General features: G+C 36.7%; 1 long non-coding RNA gene across 2 annotated transcripts in view; it reads left to right on the top strand.

The window, feature by feature from the left end:
• The window catches only part of LOC106026849 (uncharacterized), a 29,275-nt gene that overhangs the window by 2,560 nt on the left and 5,743 nt on the right, over positions 1–20,972 (top strand). The window contains exon 2 of one of the 2 annotated variants that reach the window (XR_010045250.1): positions 680–760. This is a non-coding gene — a long non-coding RNA (uncharacterized LOC106026849). Of the gene's footprint in view, positions 1–679; positions 16,171–20,972 lie in introns of both variants that reach the window. The other variant, XR_010045249.1, reaches the window with a different exon arrangement.

Here is a 20,972-nt window from a genome sequence, read left to right as displayed (position 1 = left end):
CCTTAATAGGGAAGAGCATGTCCTTCTGTACTGGCTGTAATGCAGACAAGGTGGCATTGGAACATCTTGGACCACAGGGAGGTCCAGTATTGCAAAAAGCTTCATGAAGTCTGGGCACCAGCTGCTTCTGGAACTGCCTGTCAGCCCTGGGCTGGTGAAATAAAGGTGAAGTTAAATGTCTAACTTAACACAGATTTATACTATTAGGATTTATTTCATTTCGCCGTACAATTTAATCTAAACCAGTACACCATTAATATGAATATAGATTAATACTAAAACTGTGAATTAATAGGCCTTGCTCATCGCTTTAGAATGGCTTCAATCCAGGTGGGATGATCCGCACTTGTAACCCCAGCACTGAGGGAGACTGAGTCAGGAGTCTTGCAAATTCAAGTCCTTCTAGGAAAACTTAGCCAGATCTTGTCTCTAATCAATCAACAACAACAAACTTTGTATTTGCTTTTTATTCTTTTTTACAGGAATGAGGGTATCGGAGTTTAGGTGGTTGGTCCCAATTTGTTGGACAAAAAAAAAAAATCTTCAATGTGGATAGTGGAAATTTCTTTACTTCACAGAAACACTGTCCTAAAAGACCATCCAATTTCTTTATCCTTGTTATTTATCAAACTAGCTTCTTGCTCATAATTTATTCACCAGATCTACTAATGTTCTTTAGGATGAAGATACTGCTCTTCCCTGAAGAGGAGCATTAATTAAGGATGCAAGGATATTAATCATTCTAATTTTGCTGGTGATGGTAAGTGCATCCCATATTAGCAAACCCCAACAGCCTACAGCAGTGTTGTTTATACACGTCCAGGTTTAAACATAGTATGGAAGGGTTAGTTGGAGCCAGGGCAGGTAATAGGTGTAAGTGCTTGGAATAGTCATTCTTTAGGTGTACAGAGTAGTTCATAATCAGCTTCCTGTGAAGTTGAAAAAGTGATTTTGTCATATCCCCTAATCATTTTTTTGAGATGACTGATAACATCAAGATAGAGCTACATCAAACTTTACACCTCAGCTGTACCCTGCCCGCCACACTTTTACATCTTTATTCTCCAGCTCCCAGTTTGGACAGGAGTTTTGAGGGGACCAAAAGTAAGAAGTGCAGGTCAGCATGCAGAAAAAGAAAGAGCAGTAAAAAATACACTAGCAGCTTCTATTCACTGCCTTGACTTTGTGTCCTTTTAATAAACAGACACGGATTCTGTTAATGAAGGCAAAGTGCCCAGTTTCAGGAGATGAACCACGGTTGCTTTAAGTCAGTCCACCTATCTCATTCTTCCTTGTCTGATACACACTATCCCAGAGTGCCCTACAGTGAGGATGGCTGTTACCTGTGTATGTCTTGAGAGAGTAAACGAGAAACCGGCTAGTGAAGTTTCTGGCAGTAGTTTTTAACCTTACAAGCACTGGGCATGTGAAGGGAAGTGCATTCTCTGGCGTGAGAATGTAATTCCTGAACTGACGCAGCCATGTTGCACCTATGAAGTCATAAGCATGAAGACACACACACACACACACACACACACACACACACACACATCGAAGAAAGCAAAGTCACTAAGCCAAGTCAGGAATATCTGCAAACTTGCTGCTACAGTGTATTGTGATGGTTAAGCTACTGTTTGGTGCACTGTTCATTTGCATGTTGGGTGATCAATTTAAGGGAATGGCTAATGGAACTGAGCAGTCTGGTATCAATGTTTGCTAAAGACAGATGATGCAGAGAAGCAACCCTTGAAATCATGTCAGCTATCCAAAAAGAATATATTTTCCCCCTCCAGTTTTTAATATAATACCTAATTATTATTGGCTATTTATGCTATATTTGCATTTTTAAAACAGTATAGAAGTAAACACTATTTTGTACACATTTGTTATTTGCTATTTTCTGCGTGGTCAACTCTTTTGATGATATAATGTCCAGCTTTCCACATCAGGAAGGCATCCCATTCTGTGTTCTCTCTCAGAATCTTAGAGGCTAGTGAATAACCTGGTGAAATGTTTCAAGTATAATAAGAGCATGTCAGATTAGGCACTATTGATTAAAAAAATTAAAGCCAGCCCTGAGATACATTTTTTTGTCAGCTATTAGGAACTCTTAGAAAGTGACTCAATATAATTAGTTGCTTTTCAATATAAAAATAGAGATTTTCAAAATACAAGGACACTTGCTAAAGGCAAGTTAGTAAAAATCTAGTAAGTTATAGTCAGAACAGTAATTACTATTCTGAGTCGGGTACAGTGATACCTCAGTTCATGAACTTAATTCTTGGGTCAGGGATATCGCTCAGCAGCACAAGCACCACCCTGGCAAATGCAAGGTCCTGAGTTTAATTTCCACTATCAAAAAAAAATTAAAAAATGAATGTAAGTTGTGAACTTAATTCTTTTGCTGGCTGAGTCTGGTCACAAACCAAATTGGATAAGAACCAAATCAAGTTCAGTGGTTATGTTTAGTGTTGTCTTTTGGGGGAAATTTGATTTGATTTTCATGCAATTCAGTTTGCAGCCAGAATCACAGAAAGACAAGTTCATGAACCCAGGTGCCGTTGTACCTGTTCTCATCTGTGTGTCTTCTCCCTGAATTTGTGCATTTCACGGCAGTCAGAGATGATATTAATCTCTATTTTAAAATAATTGTGAATTCATGATTGCAAAAAACTTATTTCGCATTTACTTTGCTAATAATAATGTCTTTATCATGATATCTCATTTACTTTTTATAAGAACCGTGATACATACTGTTTCTATTTTAGAAGAGCTTGGGCTCTTAAAAGTTTCAAAATTCACTTAAAGAGACCATGCCACAAGTAGGATCTAAAAAGCCTAACTGGATTGATTCCAAAGTATGTATTATTAATCCTATTGGACCGTCTTCCATATTTATGTATTATGAAGCCTTCATTATTGAAAAGTTTTCATTCTTATCTAGCATTTCCCATTTCATCAAACCAGTGAAATTATTGAAATTCACTGTTTAAAAATTACTTAGTTTTACCTTTTCTAACTTAGGTTCAATTTCCCATGACCTGTTTCCATATATATCACCCTGGAATATTAATAATACTAGATCTACCACTTAACTTACATTGCATTTTGAGTACTTGATGAGAGTCCATACCTGGACACTTCCAAACAAAACCCATTCCATGGAATCAAAAAATCTTTGGGCCAGAGATATAGCTCACAAGTGCAGAAGCCTGCATGGCAAGCATGAGGTTGTGAGTTTGATCCCTGGTAGAACCACAAAAAAAAAAAAAAGATCAAATTCTATGTAATCACTTTTTTTTTTGCAATACTACAACTTTATTAGTGGAAAATATTCCACTAATTGAAGAACTATTTGAAAATACACTATTATCTGTATCTTATGGATAATAAAGGTGTTTTAAAATGTTCTAGACTTTTAGGACTACTATAAGAGGATTGGAAACTGGTGACAAAGAATTATTTCTATTTTGTCTCCACGTAATTGAGGCCAGAAATGTCAAGGGACCGTAGTCCCTTAACAGTCTTTCAGGGGGGTCCTTTCTTTCCTCTTCTGTCTTCTTGGAGGTCCCCAGCCACTCTTTGGCATGAGGTAGCCAATCTCCAAACTGTCTCCTATGTATGGCCACCTTCCCTCTGTCTTCATCTGGAATTCTGCACTCTTTCTGTGTGTCCACATATAACCTCTCATAAGGACACCATTCCTATCAGGTTAGACCATTCTAACAAATTCACCATCTGCAAAGACCCTGGTTTCAACCAAGATCATATTTATAGATACTGAGTGTTAGAATTTAAACATCTTTTGGCGAGATATGATTCAACCTGTAGCTGTCCACAGGTTCAGTGACTAGTGAAGTGTAGAAACTACATGTGAACTTTGGAGATGTTAGAATCTGACTCCGTGGCCATCTGCCACACATATTTTATCTCAGTGGCATGTGCTTAGAGGTGATACGTCTTGATGTTTTCAGAAAAAGGAAAGTGTAATATCTGAGAAAAAATTCAACCGTTCCATAAAAATTTAGAACAAAACTTCAGGTTGATCTCAGACATTTCTTCTTCAACAGTTAAGTGCCAAATGCCTCTCCAGGGTTTTGAGGAAGAGAAAGTTATGCAGTAAGATCACTATAAGCAGTAATTTTTTCTTTCAGCAAGACAGACGGGCATTCTCAGAACTGCAAGAACTCAGAAAATATTCCACTAATTGAAGAACTATTTGAAAATACATTCCAGTGCCTCATAGGGTTTGGGATTATGTAGACCAGAAAAAAATTTCAAAACTAATTTTGAAGCCAATTGGGAAATGTCAACTTTTAACATTACAAGGGCATTTAAGCTAAATCAAACTACCCTCTAATGTTATGATCATATTGTAAAAGACCATTTTAATGCCAAAAACTATTAAAAGGGTATAATATGATAGCTGCTTAAATGGGATAATTTACCGTCCTGACAAAAATATTCTTTTTATAACTTCAATTTGTCCCAAAGTAACAAAGAACTTTTTCAGTAGATAAGATCACAACCACAAATGAGTGCTCAGAAACCAGGGACTGACCAGAATGCAAAGGACATCAACTAAAACTAAGCTCTGGCTAACAGTCCATGATTTATGCAACTGATGGAAAAATATTATTTGAAGCTGACTATAATTATTTCCATTTTCTAAGAAAAATTTCAGTGGGAAAATAAATCTTTGCAGTACTACTCTCTTCCCCATTCAGAGGACGATGGAAATATGAAAGAAGGTACCTGATTCCCTCAGTGGACATCTGGGTTTCCACTTAATGTATTCTAAATACTCACGAAAGTGTCTATGAAAGGACTCAATGTTTAAGATGATGATTCGAATTTAAACGTTTTATTAACACTCCCTCCTAAAAGAGTATTTCTGCATTTGAGGTTGGGATAGTGTATTTCTGCAAAGGAGAGTGTACGTGAGATCACCTGAAGAAAAGGGCCTCTCGATATTGATGTGTAACATACAAAAGGTCAGACTTATTTGTAGAGAAAAATTCGTTAAGCAAAATTCACATAATAATGTCCTTTTCCAACCTTAGTGCAGGAGGGCCTGAGAGCCAGGACAAACAGAATGGGGGGTGACAGCACGGAACTATTGGAAATACTCAATTCCAGTTTACACTAAGAATGAGTTTCTCAACTGAGAAAAGCAGGGCACTTTGCAAACTTGGAATAAATCTAAGGAAGTGATGGGATTTGGGGAGTTCCACCCTAAAATGTTGCTCCGAAGTCCTGTGAGTCTTGTGAGTTAGAACTACAAACAGGAAGTGAAGCAGTTAGGTACAGCATAAAGGTCTTATCTCGAATCTAATCACTCCGTTATCATTTGAAAACAAGGCCAAGGAACTCTACCTAGATTTAAATCCAAGCTCCTCCATTGGCCAGTTTAAAACTAGTATTGGCAATATGTTTAACCCTTTTGTACCTCAACTAACTCACTTTATAGTAGAGACTGTAATAGTTATGCATATCAATGTTTTTTTGAGCATTGGTTAAGTAATGGGAAATTGGAAAGCTAAGTATTTTGTATTCAGAAGGCCTGATACAAAGCTAAGTAACCAGAACAAGGACTTGTGCACCACATAATCAGGTGCTACTTTTATGGATGTTATTCTCAATATCATTGCCAATCTCTACTCTGAAATTGATATTATTATGCTCATTTTAGGTACAATGAATCCAAAGTTCAGTATAGTTTCTTAAAAAGATGTTTTATTTCAAATAATTAGTGATACACTTGAATTTGAATCCAAATCTGGCTCAAAATTTATTGGTTTTCTATTGCTACTATAATAAATTACCACAGCATTGGTATTTAAAATATGACAGATTTATTTATCCTGTAATACTGGAGATCAGAATCCCTAAATGGGTTTCACTGGGTTAAGACCCAGGTATCATCAAGGCTTCCCTTCTTCAGGAGACTCACGGAGAATCCAGGCCCTCATCATGTTCACTTTTTAGAAACGACACACATTTTTTGGATTGTGGCTTCCTTCTGTCTTCAAAGCCAGCAACGATCGATCAGATCATTCTTATGTTGCACCATCCTGATGGTGATTTCTGCCTTCCCCTCTCATTTTTAAGACCCTTCTGATTACCAGGCTTACCTTGGTAATACGAGACAATCCCCAAGATTTATGATCAGTGGATTGGAAAACAATTTTGTCTGCAGCCTTAATACCTTTTTCCTGTATAACTTAACACATCCATTGGCTTCTAAAACTAGGACATGGGCATCATTGAGAGACCGTTAGTCTGCTTACCACAGAGCCTGTGTTATTTATATTTTCTTACCCCTAATTCTGAGTCAGAAGGCTTTGAGTAAGAACACAATTTCTTACTACTGGGAGTGTTAGAGCCTTGAGAGATAGGGCTAATAGGAAGTTTTTCAACCATTAGAAGCATGACTTTGGAGGCAGATATTAGCACCCCATGCACTTCATGTATTTGTTTTTGCTTCCTGACTGCCATGAGATGAGTCTGCCTCTGCCACCCACTCCCAGCATGAAATACCAATTTTCCCAAAAGAAATGGACCAATTTAACATGGACTGAAACTTCTAGAACTGTGAGCTGTAGTAAATTGTTCCACTTTTAAAAGTTGGTTATTATAATGGAAAACCAACTAATGTAAAACTTATCCCAACATCCCCAGTGTGATAAACATAGATCCTGGTTCATCTCTCTGTCATGGTGACAATTGGCAGATAAAAATTATCTAATGCTTAAAAAAAGAGCCCCAATCTGAGGAATCAGATCTTTATTTGTTGTAGGATTTCTACCATAAATATAAGAAAATAAATGTGGAGACATAACAAGATACAGAATATAGGTACGTATGTAATTTCTACTTTCAAATCACCCTCTTTAACATTAATAAATAACTTGGAATTATTGAGAGATTTCCCTGTCATAGTACCAAGAGATATGTAAATATATACCAGTAACCTTTACTAATGGGCTGCACTGTATTAACAAATATTTTCCCAAATTTCAGTGTCTTACCACAATTTTTTAAAAATCCTATATTTAGCTCACTTAGGGCTTTATTTAAGGTGAACAGCTCCAAACTGCCATCCTCCCAGTAGTAATAGAAAGATCCAAGCAACTTACATCTTGTGGTTCAATCATTCTTAAAATAGTGTCTATTTGGTCACCACCTTCAAGACCTACAGAATGTGAGGGATTCATATGTACTCTTGTCCACCGACCAGAAGTGATGAAAATCATTTCTACTCTAAGGACACTGGACAAAAATAAACCCTCTGTTCCATTGTTACTGCGATGTAAGGGTATCTGAGGAATAGGCAAACAGTGCTACCCTGCTGTAGGGACAAAAAATATTTAGGTAAAGTAAAAGACATCCCATATTTCTGTATTAGTAGGGGTAATACAGCAACTATGATAATTCTCCTTCACATAATCTGTAACTGTTCACGTAATTCCAGGTACAGTGCCAATAAAATTATTCTAAAGTTTTTTGGAAAGCACAAATGAGCTAGAATAGCAAAGAAAAATTGTAATATGAAGGAGAATCAAGCAAGACTCTTCACTAATGTATTAATATGTACCACAAAAGCTTCGATAGCCAAAATAACTTCACTTTTTAAAGTATTTAATACTTGCCCAAGAATAGATCAAAAGATCATTGGAATAGAATAAAAAATATAAGAACCAAAGAATATACAGTCATCCTTCTGTATCTGCAAATTCAACCACAGATTGAAAACATGTTGAAAAAATGGCTGTGTCAGCACATAGAAAGGTATTTTTGGGTCCTTCTTTCCTAACCAGTATAGCACATACTTAGTGACAATATATTTATGTTATAAGTCCTCTAGAGACGATCTGAAGCATACTGAAGGATGTGTAATATATAAATATTACACCATGTTGTGTAAGGAACATGAGGACCCTCAGACCCTGGTATCTATGGGGTATCCCAGAACCAATCCCTTGTGAATGCTTGTGTAAGTATTTAACATATGATAATAGCAGCCCATGAAATCATTATGAAATAGTGCTCACATGAAAAATGATAGAGGGACTACTATATCACCCCTTAGGAAGAAAAATGTTATGTCTGTACTTCGTGCCGTAATCCAAAATTTATTTCAGATGGTTTTTAAGTTTATGTAGTTCATGGATTAAAAATATAGATTTAGGAACAATAGTATGTTTTATGTAAAAGAATTCATGAAGATAAACAGGCATTTACTTTTTAATCTAGAAATGTAAAACTTTTCTATATCTTAAATAGTCCAGTTAAAAGATAATCAAAAACTGGGAATGAAATTGCATCTTATATAAAAGAAAGAGTAACCTCTGTAAAAATGAAAATAGTATTAGAGATAAATAATAAATGTACAACATGATCAAAAAGGTAGTTTAATATTGTTTCAATACATACAGTAAAAACTTCAGTATTGTGTAGTGGATATCTGGGCTATTCATTATAGCCCGTGCATCAAAAGCTTGGTTTCTACCTTGGTGTTATTGGGAGGTGGTATACTTTAAGAGGGGAGGACTGATGGGAGCCTTTAGATCACTGGGATTGTGCTCCTCCTTGAAGGGGACCAGCCCCTTACACTGCTTGCTCCTTGTCACTTTCTGTCAGCCATGAAGTAAGCCTTTTTGCTCCACTATATGCTCCCACCATGGCTTACAGGCCAAAAGCAATGGACCAATCTTCCATAGACTGAACTTTCTGAACCATGAACCGAAATTAAACTTCTGTTTATAAGTTGAATATTTCAGGTATTTGTTATACTGACAGAAATATGATTAACAGAAAAAATTTAATCCTTAGTATTTATAATATAAGAAGTACTAACTCCAGTGACATACTAGAATCTCCTGCTTTGAAATTGGCAAAGATACAAAAGAAATCACAGCCCACTTTGTGTCACATACCTCTGAGAAACTGAGGTAGAAGACTACAAATAAGAACCCAGGCTGGATAATTTAGTGACTCAGTGAAAACTTGGCTCAAAATGAAAAATGGGCTAGGAATATAGCTCAGTGCAAAGGCCCTGGGTTCAGTCCTCCATATAGTTAAAAGAAATCAAATAAAGAAATAAAGTAAAAATTAAAATAAGTAAAAACTTAAAAAATGAAGGATAATCACTCAGGATTGTTGGGGTACAGGACAAGTATAAAATCATATACTTTGGGAGACAGTTTGTATTTAAATGCTCCAAAACTTTCTGTCTGTGCATTGTACTATTTAAAATGTACCCCAAAAATCATACATTTGTAGAAATAATTATCTATGAAAATATTCATACAAGCTTAGCTTAGGAGAAGACACTTGAAAAAAGCTAAATATCCACTAGTAATTCTTGGTAAATGTCCAATAATATCTTTGCTGAATAAGTTGTTTTATAACCACATGTGCAAACATTGTAAATATTGTGAAGGTTGTTTATAGGGATTCAGAAGGCTGTATTTATAGGCTGTATTTCAATGAGCAAAACAAACAATCTACAGTGTGATTCTATTTTAGGCCTGAAGAATCTCTAGATGCATTTAGAATTTCTAGAAGCATATATTCAAAATGAAATCTTCTTTTCAGATTGTATTTTTTCAGACATTATACATTAGGCATCTCTTGATTTAAAACTGCAAAGTGGAGAGAAATAAATATGGAACTCTTGAAATATCCCCTTGCCAAAATTTGAAGCATTGGATCAACAGAAGAGAATGACTGTTTTGCCGTCTGACTGCCTAAACACACACACACAATTTCAGAGCTGGCTGCCTACTTCGTGGTAGCTTTGTATTCCAAAGGCTGAGTTTTGCAAATAAAGTTAGTGAAGTACAGCGTGTACCACTTTAGGTGGCTTTGGAGCGCATCAGGGGTGAGTAACACTAACTCCTTCATCTTTGGGTGACTTTGTGTAAAGCGTGGAGGTGTGGACAGAACCCGAGCTGAGAACAATGTTTATTTATATCCACACACAATAATTCATGTCTCCCTAAATCTAGGACTTTCTCCTAATTTGTTCACCATTTGCAAACATTTGCAGTTCTCTCCGCTGGTGATCCCTGGTTTGGTTTGGCTGAGCTTGAGCAAATGAAAAGGACCATAGAACTGAATGGAGCTGAATGCTTTGATTCACACTTGGAAAGGGAATATTCGCTCATGCTGACATGTGTCAGAAACACTGAGTTTTTAGGTTTCTGTTTTGCACCGTCACTTGTTATTCATAGTGTATCTGAAATGCTTATGCTCAGAGGTGTTTTAAACTGTGTGTGTGTGTGTGTGTGTTCAGAAGAGTTGAGGTGGATAGGTTCCAAACTATTTGTAGCTTTTAAATATATACAAATGAGAGAATTTATAATCACTTCTCCTGCACAGAGTAGGCCTGATTGCTTCAGCAATTATCAATTCTCCGCAAGTCTTGATTTCTTTGTAATTTTGACAACTATCTCTCATCACGTAAGTAGTGTTTCATTTGGCACCACAATAGATACAGAGTTAGAAGTTTTAAGCCTTGACATGTAATGGTGAATTGTGGGGTTAAAAGGACAGAATAAAACCTTAGAGAGCTAAATAAACCTGCCCTGAATCAAGCTTGATACTGTTTTCTAGTTGGTTGATTTTAGGTTTCTTAACTTGTCTGCATCTGATCTGTAAAATGGAATTATACAATATAAGTTATCAAATAACTAAACTCAGGGTACTTTAAACTCATGGTGCCATTATTTGTGGTTAGCAGGAACTTAAATTATTATTTTCCTTGTGTTGCTGTTTCTCTGTCCAACCTAGAAAACCTGAAAGTCAGAAAGACAGAGCCCTCTGGAATATTAAATTTTCCAACTAGACTGATAAATCTGAGTTGCCTATTTTCTGAGGCCTTTATTTAGGAATGAGTGCCTATTCAGAGCAAAATTTACAACTTCACATTTGCTGTCTCATATGTGAAGTTGTTGCCTTACCAGCATAAGGGGTTAATATACAGACTTTGCCAAAAAAATGTATACACGCATCAGGAAAAGAAGAATTTGTATAAGTATTTTAATACTAAATTTATTGAGACACAGTAGACTTATACAAGGTACCTATGGCCTCTCCAATTACAAGACATGCTCAAAGTGGTAGCCATTACCTTCCAGACATTTTTTAGTTATGGTGAACTGCTCCTTGGGTCACCTTGGTCACTGAGAATGCTGCAGTGTCTTTAAAGGGCAATAGTGCAGTGAGTTGGTTTTTTTTTTTCATGTGTGTGTGTGTGTGTGTGTGTGTGTGTGTGATATATGACATCCTACGAAGCCTCTCATATAAGGGTAACACCATCTACTGAAAAAAATTCTGCTACTTTTTGTGAAGTGCATATATATATATGGCAGACATTGTATATCCTACTGCCCAAACTTTCACTAACATTGGTCTGTGCACGTTGGTTAAAACTCTTCCATTGGCCAGCCATCTATTTGGGTTAAATTCTATAGATACAAATCAGGTGATCATTTAGCTCTCATCAATCAACCTCCATTAGCTTAGCTGTTAGGCCTAAGTTATCACACCTTGACTAAGGATACAGAAAACAGATGGGAAGCAAGGATGTTTGGGAAGACAGGGAGCCTGAAGCGCTGCATCTCGGGGTGAAGGATGGAGGGAAATAACGTAGAGTGGGAGTGGTAGAGGGCAAGGCGCTGAGCATCCCTGGGAAATGGGGGAGCACATTTCCCCTGGACGGTGTTCGCTGCCTCTAAAGCAGTCACTGAGCCTAAGATTAGGATGTCATGTGAGCTCACCTGGTTTGCAGTCTGTGTGAACTCTAGAAAGAGTGGTGTGTTTTTGAATAAGTCAAGTTCCTTCTTTCTAATTAGTTTTAATCTGATAATATGGTACAAACTTACATGATATAATGCTTTGAAATATGTATACATTATGGAATGGCTAAATCAAACATTCATAGGTGCGTTATCATGCAGTGAGTTATTTAAACTCTATTTTCTTAGCTGTTTTCAAGTATATAACACATTGTTATTAACAGAGTCAACATTATTACTAACCATAGTCTCCATTCTGTACAATATAGCCCTTAAATTTATTTCTCTTGCCTGTCAATAAATATCTCCCCATCCCTCCATCAATTAATCTTTCAATCATACTTCCTAATTACTTTATGACCTTGAGCAAGCCATTGCCCAATGAGTATTCTCTTTTTCATCTTGGTTTTGGTAAGTGGACTTGTCAGTCATGTTGCAAGAGCTCTCTCCTATTAACAGTGCTCCTAACAGTCCCAGAACCTGAGGCTCCCTTGTGTGGACTGCAGTGTGAGCTCACAGCAAAGATGCAAAGGTTTGAGCATCTTTGAATCCATCTCAGCTTCTGTGCTAAGGCCAAGGTCTTCTACCCGGAAAAGTCCAACCCAATGAATAAGCATGGCTCAAAATCTAAGGGCTAGCCATTTCTGTCTACTCTTGTCCTTGCTCTGGGGAATCCTCACGGATTAAATTTTTCTAGCTCTCCGTCACAATCCGAAGCTCTTAATGATTCCTGCCCCTTCCTTCCTCCACGAATGCCAGGGAGATCAGCATTATCATCTGAAAACTTTTTCCTACAGTCCTTTTTCCATACAGTTTTTAATGTTCACAAATATCTAACCCCCTTCTAATAATCTACGTGCAATCTTTACTGTCTCTGAAAGGATCCACCTGACACCTGATTATGTAAATAATTCAGAAATTACAAGGAACTACTACAAATGAGACCAAAGAATATTTAAACATATATGCCTAAACAGCAAGAGTTTATGCCAAACACAAAGCAACCACATGTTTAAAATGACTTGGCATTTTGATACTAATACTATTTATGCTGGAACTAGCATTTCTCATTTTATCTATAAGCTTGTATTTCCCTTACCTTGGCTTTCGTGTTCTAATTGGCAAGTATTTTATCCCTTTCCGGTCTTTTTACTAGAATGAAACATACACTTCTTACAGTCTATAACTTTGTCAGTTCCTCAACCTTTTAAACACTTTTTTACAAGTATACTTTTCCTAAAATCTTGCAAAAAAAGTCTTTTTAGAAAGTTCTACATTACCTATCAATAAGACAAGAAAAGTTTCTGTGTTATTTGAATCCACAGAGCATATTCATCATATAATTAATTAATCTCTTAACATTTACTTAGAGGGCTCAGGGTTTTGTTAATAATTACATTTGTTTCCTAAAACTGGAGTATCGATTACATTTGCTACAACCGAAGCATCAAAATGAAATAATTTAAATGAGAGAACTTTAAAGAAATCTGCAATGTGGGCACTTTGTAATGTTGAACTAGGTGTGCTAGTATTCCCTTTCTTGTATGTTTCCAGTTACTGTGGATCACACATTCCGTGGGAGCTTTGGATGGTAGATGTGTAGCATCAAGTAGTCTGTATTTCACGAGTTACCACTTACACACTGGATCACTATTGGTGTGGGCAGCACCTAGTCCTGGAAATGCTTCACCTTTTTTTTTTTAATTTTTAAAAAAATTTTATTTAAGGAGAAAAAGAAAAAAAAAACAGAAAAAGGGTACAAGTTATACAGAATTTCAGAAAAAATAAACAGTAGGAAATCACTAGTTAATAGATTATGTATTGTCATCTTAGAAATAGTTGTTCAAGTTACAAAATTAAAGCATATAAAGTGGACATTCAGACAGTGAGATTGCAAACAGTTCTGTTCAGTGATCCAACAAAACTCAGTAATATGGTTATCTATCTTATACACTTAAATATACATGCAGTTATATCCTTTAGAGCACTTTCTTTTCCACTCTTTCGTACAATTACACATTTTGGGTTTTATTACTCCCACAGTTCTTATTACTTTTTTTGAAGAGAATAAAACCAAATGTGACATAACAGAACAGAGTCAGTCAAATCAAAAGGATGGACATAATACATACTGTAAAAACAAAATACAAGGTGATCAACATTGGTTACCATAATGCCTCTTGCTATCTTAAAGAGAATTGCCTATATCATCAGTTATACTATAATTGAACAAAACAGTAAAGAACAAAACCAATAAAACCAAAACATTGGAGACATTACAGGACTTCAAAAGAAGATAATAGTCAAACCAGAATGGTCATAATGAATCTTACTGTCTTCACAGTTGTGGCCTATATTCTCAAACTTGGTAGTATCAAGCAAAACAGAAGAATAGAAGAAAACCAGTCAAAACAAGATGGTGAGAGTAATACAGGGTTTCAAATCAAGTTAATAGGAAATCAAAGTGTGTTACTATAATATATCCTGCTATTTTTATTTTTCCCTTAATTAAAAAGATAAAAATAAAAAAGTAAATAATAAAAAGAAGAGATTGAGATAAAAGAGGACATAACAAAACAGCACAGGTCAAAACATAACCATTTAAGCAAAATAGTGTTTCATCTCCTGATATCCCGACATAAAAGTAGTTAACATAGTGTCTCTTTCCTTGAAGTCTTTGAGTATAACTTAGTATAGTGTAGCATCAAACATATCAAGACAGTGTAAAGCCATTCAAGAGAATGACAGTATTACAGGGTATTTAGAACCAACTAACAGAAAATGAACATTGGTTTCTGTATAATCTCCTTGTCTATAAAAAATTTTTGTTTATATTATTACATATAATAAAATCCAATAAGATACAACATATTAAGACCGACGGAGACAGAAGAACAAAAGCTTGATGGGACTTCAAAACAAGATGTTATTGAATCAGCACTAGCTATTATGATGTCTTGTTTTCTCCAAAATAGCTGTTCCCCCTTTTTTTTAAGGACCCTTCTTTAGCTTCCTGGACTTCTGGAACAGGTATGTGTGATAAGATTCGTGATGAAGGTCCTCAGCCTTAGCAGGATATTCACTTTACTAAGAGCAGAATCAAGACTTCACACAAATTTCAGTGTCTTAACGGACTCCAGATTGTGTGTTCCAGTTCGTTCCTTTCACCCAACTTATATCCATCTCTTGACTGTCTGACCCTCCAGAAACAGAAACAAAAATCATAGCACTGTAGATACTGATTAATTAGATTCCACAAGTGCTTCTGACCAAGTCCGTCTAACAGAACAGACACACACACACACATATTTTGTAATTTATTCTGCTTCTCTGATGGATCCTTAACTGATACACAGCAATAGACATTCTAGCTCTAGTCTTTTATCTAGTCACAAGGACTCAGACCCCCATATCTGCTCAACTATCCTTGCTACAAGGGCCTGCTTCCTCAAGGTCATATGATTTGCCCGTCATAGTCCCAGGTTCATCAAAAAGAGGAGGAAAAGGGCCAACAAGTCCTCCCATAATTTTTATTTGCAAAAGAATCCAAGAAATGGAATTTAGTTTGTTACTTCCCATTTTTCTATTACCAAGAAAAGGAGAAATGCATATTGGGAAGTGGTCAGCTCTACAGGAGGGGTGTGTAGCACTAGATGAGGTTCTAGAGTCCAAGCTGCTTCTCTACCCATAAGGATCATATAATCCAATATGACATAATAATAGGCCTGGTACGGATTCCATAGAAGTGCACAATTTGAGATTAAATATCTAATAATGATATAGATGGCCCGAAATAAGTTATAATTCAGTTCTGTGAAGGTGATGATATATAGTGGTCTTCTTTACCCTCAATGGTTAGATTCTAAGACCACTCCCCCCACCCACGCCTAGAACAATGGGTAGTACCAACCCCACGTCTTTTCCTAGATGCCACATAGTACTAGGTTAATCTGTCTTTTCGTATTTTATACTCTGATACCTCATTTGCTTCACTACCCTTACATTTCAGGGCCATTATTAGATAAAATAAGAGTTACTTGAACACAAGCACAATATCATGGCAATTAATACAGTTACTAACTGATGAACAGGCAGGTAGCATATAAAGTGTGGATACACTGGCAAAGGGATGATTCACACCCCAGGCAGGATGAAGCGGGAAGCTGTGAGATTTCATCCCACTACTAAAACATTAGTAATTTCACACTCAAATTGTATATTTCTGAAATTTTCCATAGTATATGCAGACCCTTGTGGACGGCAGGTGACCAAAACAGCAGAAAGCAGCTTGGACAACAGAGGGGCTCTGTGCTTACTACCTGAATAAAGTTTTCTGGAAGAGGTCACCCCACACTCTGATTCTAAGGTAAAGGGTGTGGCCGAGCAGAAAAGACAAGGAATGTCAAGACTAGTAGGATGGTCGAGGCAAGGAGACGAAGAAAATAAACAAGAAATGAAATGTTTGTTCCATAAAGTTAGCTGATGACTCCAGCTCTTGATTGACCTACATAATTTGGATTTCAGTGTATATGCCTGAATCTGTGAGCACAGTAGATGTGCACTGTTGTGGAAGAGAAAGTTAAATAATACGCATTTGCTTTTTTAAAATTTGTAAACAAGAAAGATACTTTTTTAGTGTAAACGTAGAAATGTGTACCCACAGAAAAACATCAGAAAAAATCCATATTAAAAAAAGAATGTCTCCCAATTAAGAAACTGACTTTATAGTACATGTTTGTAACCATCTCCTTCAAATAATAACCAGAACATACTTGATACAAATACTGGAGTGCTAAAAGGAACTTGGAAAGCCACATAGGAAAATTACTGTCCTTAAAAATAATTTTTCATCCATCTATTCCACGCATTGCTTCATAAAGAAGATAGCCAAAGACTTATTTACCAAGCCTGTATTTACTAGCAAGCTGCTGATTTTAAAAAGGTTAAAATCTTCTATTTTTCAAAAATACTTTTCCTTACTTCAACAACATACCACCTTGTATTTAGACCCAAAAGTAATTTGTCCCTTAAAAATGGGGGAAAAAACCCATGGAGCTTAGATAACTTCATGTGTTTTAAACACTGACAGAATAACCAGAAGTTATATTGATTATCTTAACGATTATGAGAGATTATGAAATATTTGTCTTAGTGGCAAGTTTTACCTGTTCATGATGTAAAATTCCAGATATTTGCATTATTTAGTAGAAGGAAAGTTTGAATTTGCTTGAGAATTTCTGAAAGTTTGATTGTAAGAACTATGTCATTAAAAATGAATGACAACAACAAAGTCTTTTTCTAATGCACTGCAATGTTCCCAATGTTAAAAAAAAAAAAATTAAGACTTAGGAGCACTTAAAGCACGGTAGGACGGGGCTGTGGATCCACAGGGGAGTACCTGGTTAGCATTTGTGAAGCCCTGAGTTGAACAACACCCCCCCACCAATACATAGCATAGTGTTTAGTGATATTAGAAACTTCTATCTCAAAATAAACTTGGACACAAGTAGGGCAAAAAAAGAGTCAATAGGCATGATTCTCCAGCCAGAAATTCCAGGAAGCAAACACAGTCTCCTCCTCTCCCCCAGCCTTCTGACAATGTTCATCTCTAGCTTTTTCTCTATCATGTTAGAGGAAATTTCATCTTACGTCTGTTTGAATTCCATTGCTCTTTCTGTGTTTCCAACCACCAGCACTAAATTCTGGTGAGCTCACATAGCAGGTGTTCCTATGTCTGGAGGAAAGATTAGGGAGGAATATATATTGAATGCATATATGCAAATGCATTGGGTTGCATTTGTATCCCCCCAAGTAGTTTTCTCTGCTCAGCCTTCCTCCATGTTCCCCTTCTTGTCCTTGAAAGTCACAGCTGGATGATCATTTTATGAGGTCCCTAAGGGGCCTGGACATGCCCCATAATTGTTTCTTTTCTAGGGCCTTTATGTATCCTCAGAAATTTGTGCAAGAAATATTGTCCACATCTTACAAATCTGCTTTCTCTCTTTATTCTCCTTGGCATCATGGCCTGTTTCTTATAAATTCTACACAGGCCTTTGCAAGCATCGGTGTGTCCCTTTGCACAGATTAGATAAGCACACCAGGTCAGGATGGTCCAACTAGAAAATGAATGACCCTGGGGGATAGAGTATCCATGCAGGCTAACTGCCTGGTAGACAAAAGAAAAAGCCTGCTTACAGTTAACAAGTCCAGTGAGAGAGGAGTTTGTACTTGATTGTAATTACATCATACTTCAAGGGAGATAGGCAGATTCTGCCAAACATGTATCTTTACAATTCAGAAGTAGACATGATTTTCATAAATTCATTTTGGCTTTGGATTCATTTCAAAGAAGTGTGCAGATATCCTAAGACTTTTTTAAAGATTGAGAAAATAAAACCTTCTAAGCAATACTATAAATTACCTATAAATTATCATTGCATATTTGTTTTACCTTTTTATACAGCAATGGGATTGTTTTCACATTAACAATAGATGCTTGCTTCTTCTTTAACTACAGTGATCCTGTACAAACTACACCCACTATAAACTTTTACAAGTGAGTTAAGAGTTTTTGTCAGTGCTTCTTACTCTTCAAAATGTATATAAATTATGGTGGGAAAGTTTTTAATGCAGGTCTGATTCAGTAAATGCAGGGAAGGGCTGCACTCCTTAACTTATGAAGCAACATTTTGGTGATACTAAGGTGATTGTCCATGGAACAAACTTTGAGTAGCAAAGGCTTATAAGACTAGACAAAGATCAAAGCTGTATGCTGGTATTGCAGGTCATGTCAGATAGGCCTCCTTCTCTGTCTTCCCACCCTAGTCCCAGTGAGCAGGACCTTCTTATGCATCTTAGATTGTCAGCATGAAATGGATGACTAATGATCTGGGATGTTGTATCAGCATTGTTGTGATTATGTAAAGTAGTTGTGTGTCAGGTGTCAAGTATGTCTGGCAGACTAAAGGCATTCAAGGGATTACTTTCTTGAGTTTGTCAGTTTGGCTCATTATTGATCTAAACTATGCTGAGGTCTGACCAACCCCTGGTTAGGTCCATTTATTTGGATTGGTTATTGTGTTAGTTGCTGTTCTCAACTAACAAAATAGCTGACACCCATGGCTAAAGGGAGAAAGGTTCATTTAGCTCATACTTTGTAGAGGTTTGAGTCCATCACTGGTTGGCTGTAAGACTGGGTGGAGTATAAACAGAGGTCTCAGAGGGGAAGCAGTTCATGGTGACAGATGACAGCAAAAGCAACAAGCAAGGGACAGCCACACCTCTTTCTATCCCTTATATTTTATCCAGCTACTTAGAGTAAGTACCACTCAGACCCTTAATCAGAGTGCCCTTGAGCCTAGCACTGAACCTTGAATCAATCTCAGCATTACACATTCTAGATCTAGCCACCTATGATTGCATGAGGCATTGGCATGACGTCTATACAAAAAGTCACTGTGGCCAGCTTATTTATTGCATGTTTAGTAAGTCCAGACATCAGTGTGTCCAGATTGGTGACTCTGTCTACACTGGTTAAGGTTTTGATCTCTGTAGGTTTCCTGTACTATATCACAGGCCTGGCAAAGGCCATGCGGGCAGTCATCAAAGGCAGGACTACAGCCTCAGGGAAGCTTTGCAGGTTCTGCAGAGACGCCGAGAGATTTTTAGCCTGCTACTCAGTCCGTGGAAGAAATTATCCTTAGCTTCTTGAAAGGAGAAATCTGCCCCTATTTATTATTCCCACTCAGCGTTGGTATTTCACAGTTAGAGTGCTCCATACAGGGTATTATATGAGTTGAAAAAAAACTGGCACCTTTGTCAGAAACAGACAAGTTAAAGGTTTTCCTCTCTAACCCCAATAAAACAAATTAGAAACCAAATAAAGAAATGACTGTCTTCTATCTCTAAGTACCCAAAGAAAATCACAGAATGTTTCCCTGTCCCTGTGCCTACATTTAGGACTTCAGTTTCATCATTAGCAACATAAGGATGATGATAATTCTTAGTTGGACAGTTGTATTAAATACCATCTTCTGTGTAGTTCGGTGTGCTGTGTGTGTAGGACACAGAGTAAAAAATAAAAGGTAACCATTATTTTGGCCATAAAATCTCTCAGGCTGGGCTACATTTCCATCTTTCTCACCTGAGTTCCAGTGGGTGGTACCTCCTAGGTTAACACTTGAAACTTGCAGAAAAATAATTAAGCTTTGTGTAGAATTGCCGTTTAAATCACTGTCCAAATTAAAACATGTTTGAATGTTAAATATTCTATAGTTAGCTATTAACTGTGGTGGGATAACAGGTATTAGTAAATTCAACAGAATATATGACTCACACAATTTATTCTTAGTATCTGGTTCATAAGTCTTCGTTTCATATTCTTAAAAAAATTGGAGAGGTTTATTCATTAAAATATAACCCAAGAAGTCAGGAGTGGTGGTATACACTTGCAATTCCAGCTTTCTGGGAAGCTGAGGCACGAGGAGCTGCAATTCCCAGACAATCTCAACAACAGTAAGACCTTATCTCAAAATAAATTAGAAAGAAAGAAAACAGAACAAAACTGAAGAAAGCCCCACAAGCAACAAAAGCCTCGTCTGAAATAAAGAATCAGGTAAAAAGCGAGCAGTGAACTAGGTATAAGCAATAAAATGTTAGTAGAAACAGGGCTCAGGAAGCTGAAGATTGCAGAAAATCGAATCTGTCCTTTAGGAAGTACAAATTCTTCTAGAACACAGAGACAATATAACTGATGCAAATTATTGGATAAATATAAAATTACTGGATATTGGATAAATATAAGAAAGACTGACATCCATATGCAAAAAAGAAACAAGAAAAAAATTTAGACACAGATCTTACACTTGTCTCAAATTATCTCAAAATGCAGTACAGGGCCAAATGTAAAATACCAACCTAAAACTCCTAAAAGATATCATAGGAGAAAATCCAGGTCACCTTGAGTTTGGTAATGATTTTTTTGATGTATGCCAGTTTTGAGGAAAGAAAACTGCCTGAAAACTACTTGTCTAAAAGAAATAAACTATAGCAAATAATTTAAGAATAGAGGAACACGGGCAGGGCTGGTGTTGCACACCTGTAATCCCAGCACTTGGGAGGCTGAGGAAGGAGGATCCTGTGAATTCAGTGCCAGGCTGGGGTACATAA

The sequence above is a fragment of the Cavia porcellus genome, unplaced genomic scaffold, assembly GCF_034190915.1.
Source record: "Cavia porcellus strain 051 isolate PalLab524CR breed Dunkin Hartley unplaced genomic scaffold, mCavPor4.1 scaffold_32, whole genome shotgun sequence".
Lineage (NCBI taxonomy): Eukaryota > Metazoa > Chordata > Mammalia > Rodentia > Caviidae > Cavia > Cavia porcellus.
The sequence above is the reverse complement of the archived record's forward strand: the minus strand, read 5'-3'. Positions and strand labels throughout refer to the sequence as shown.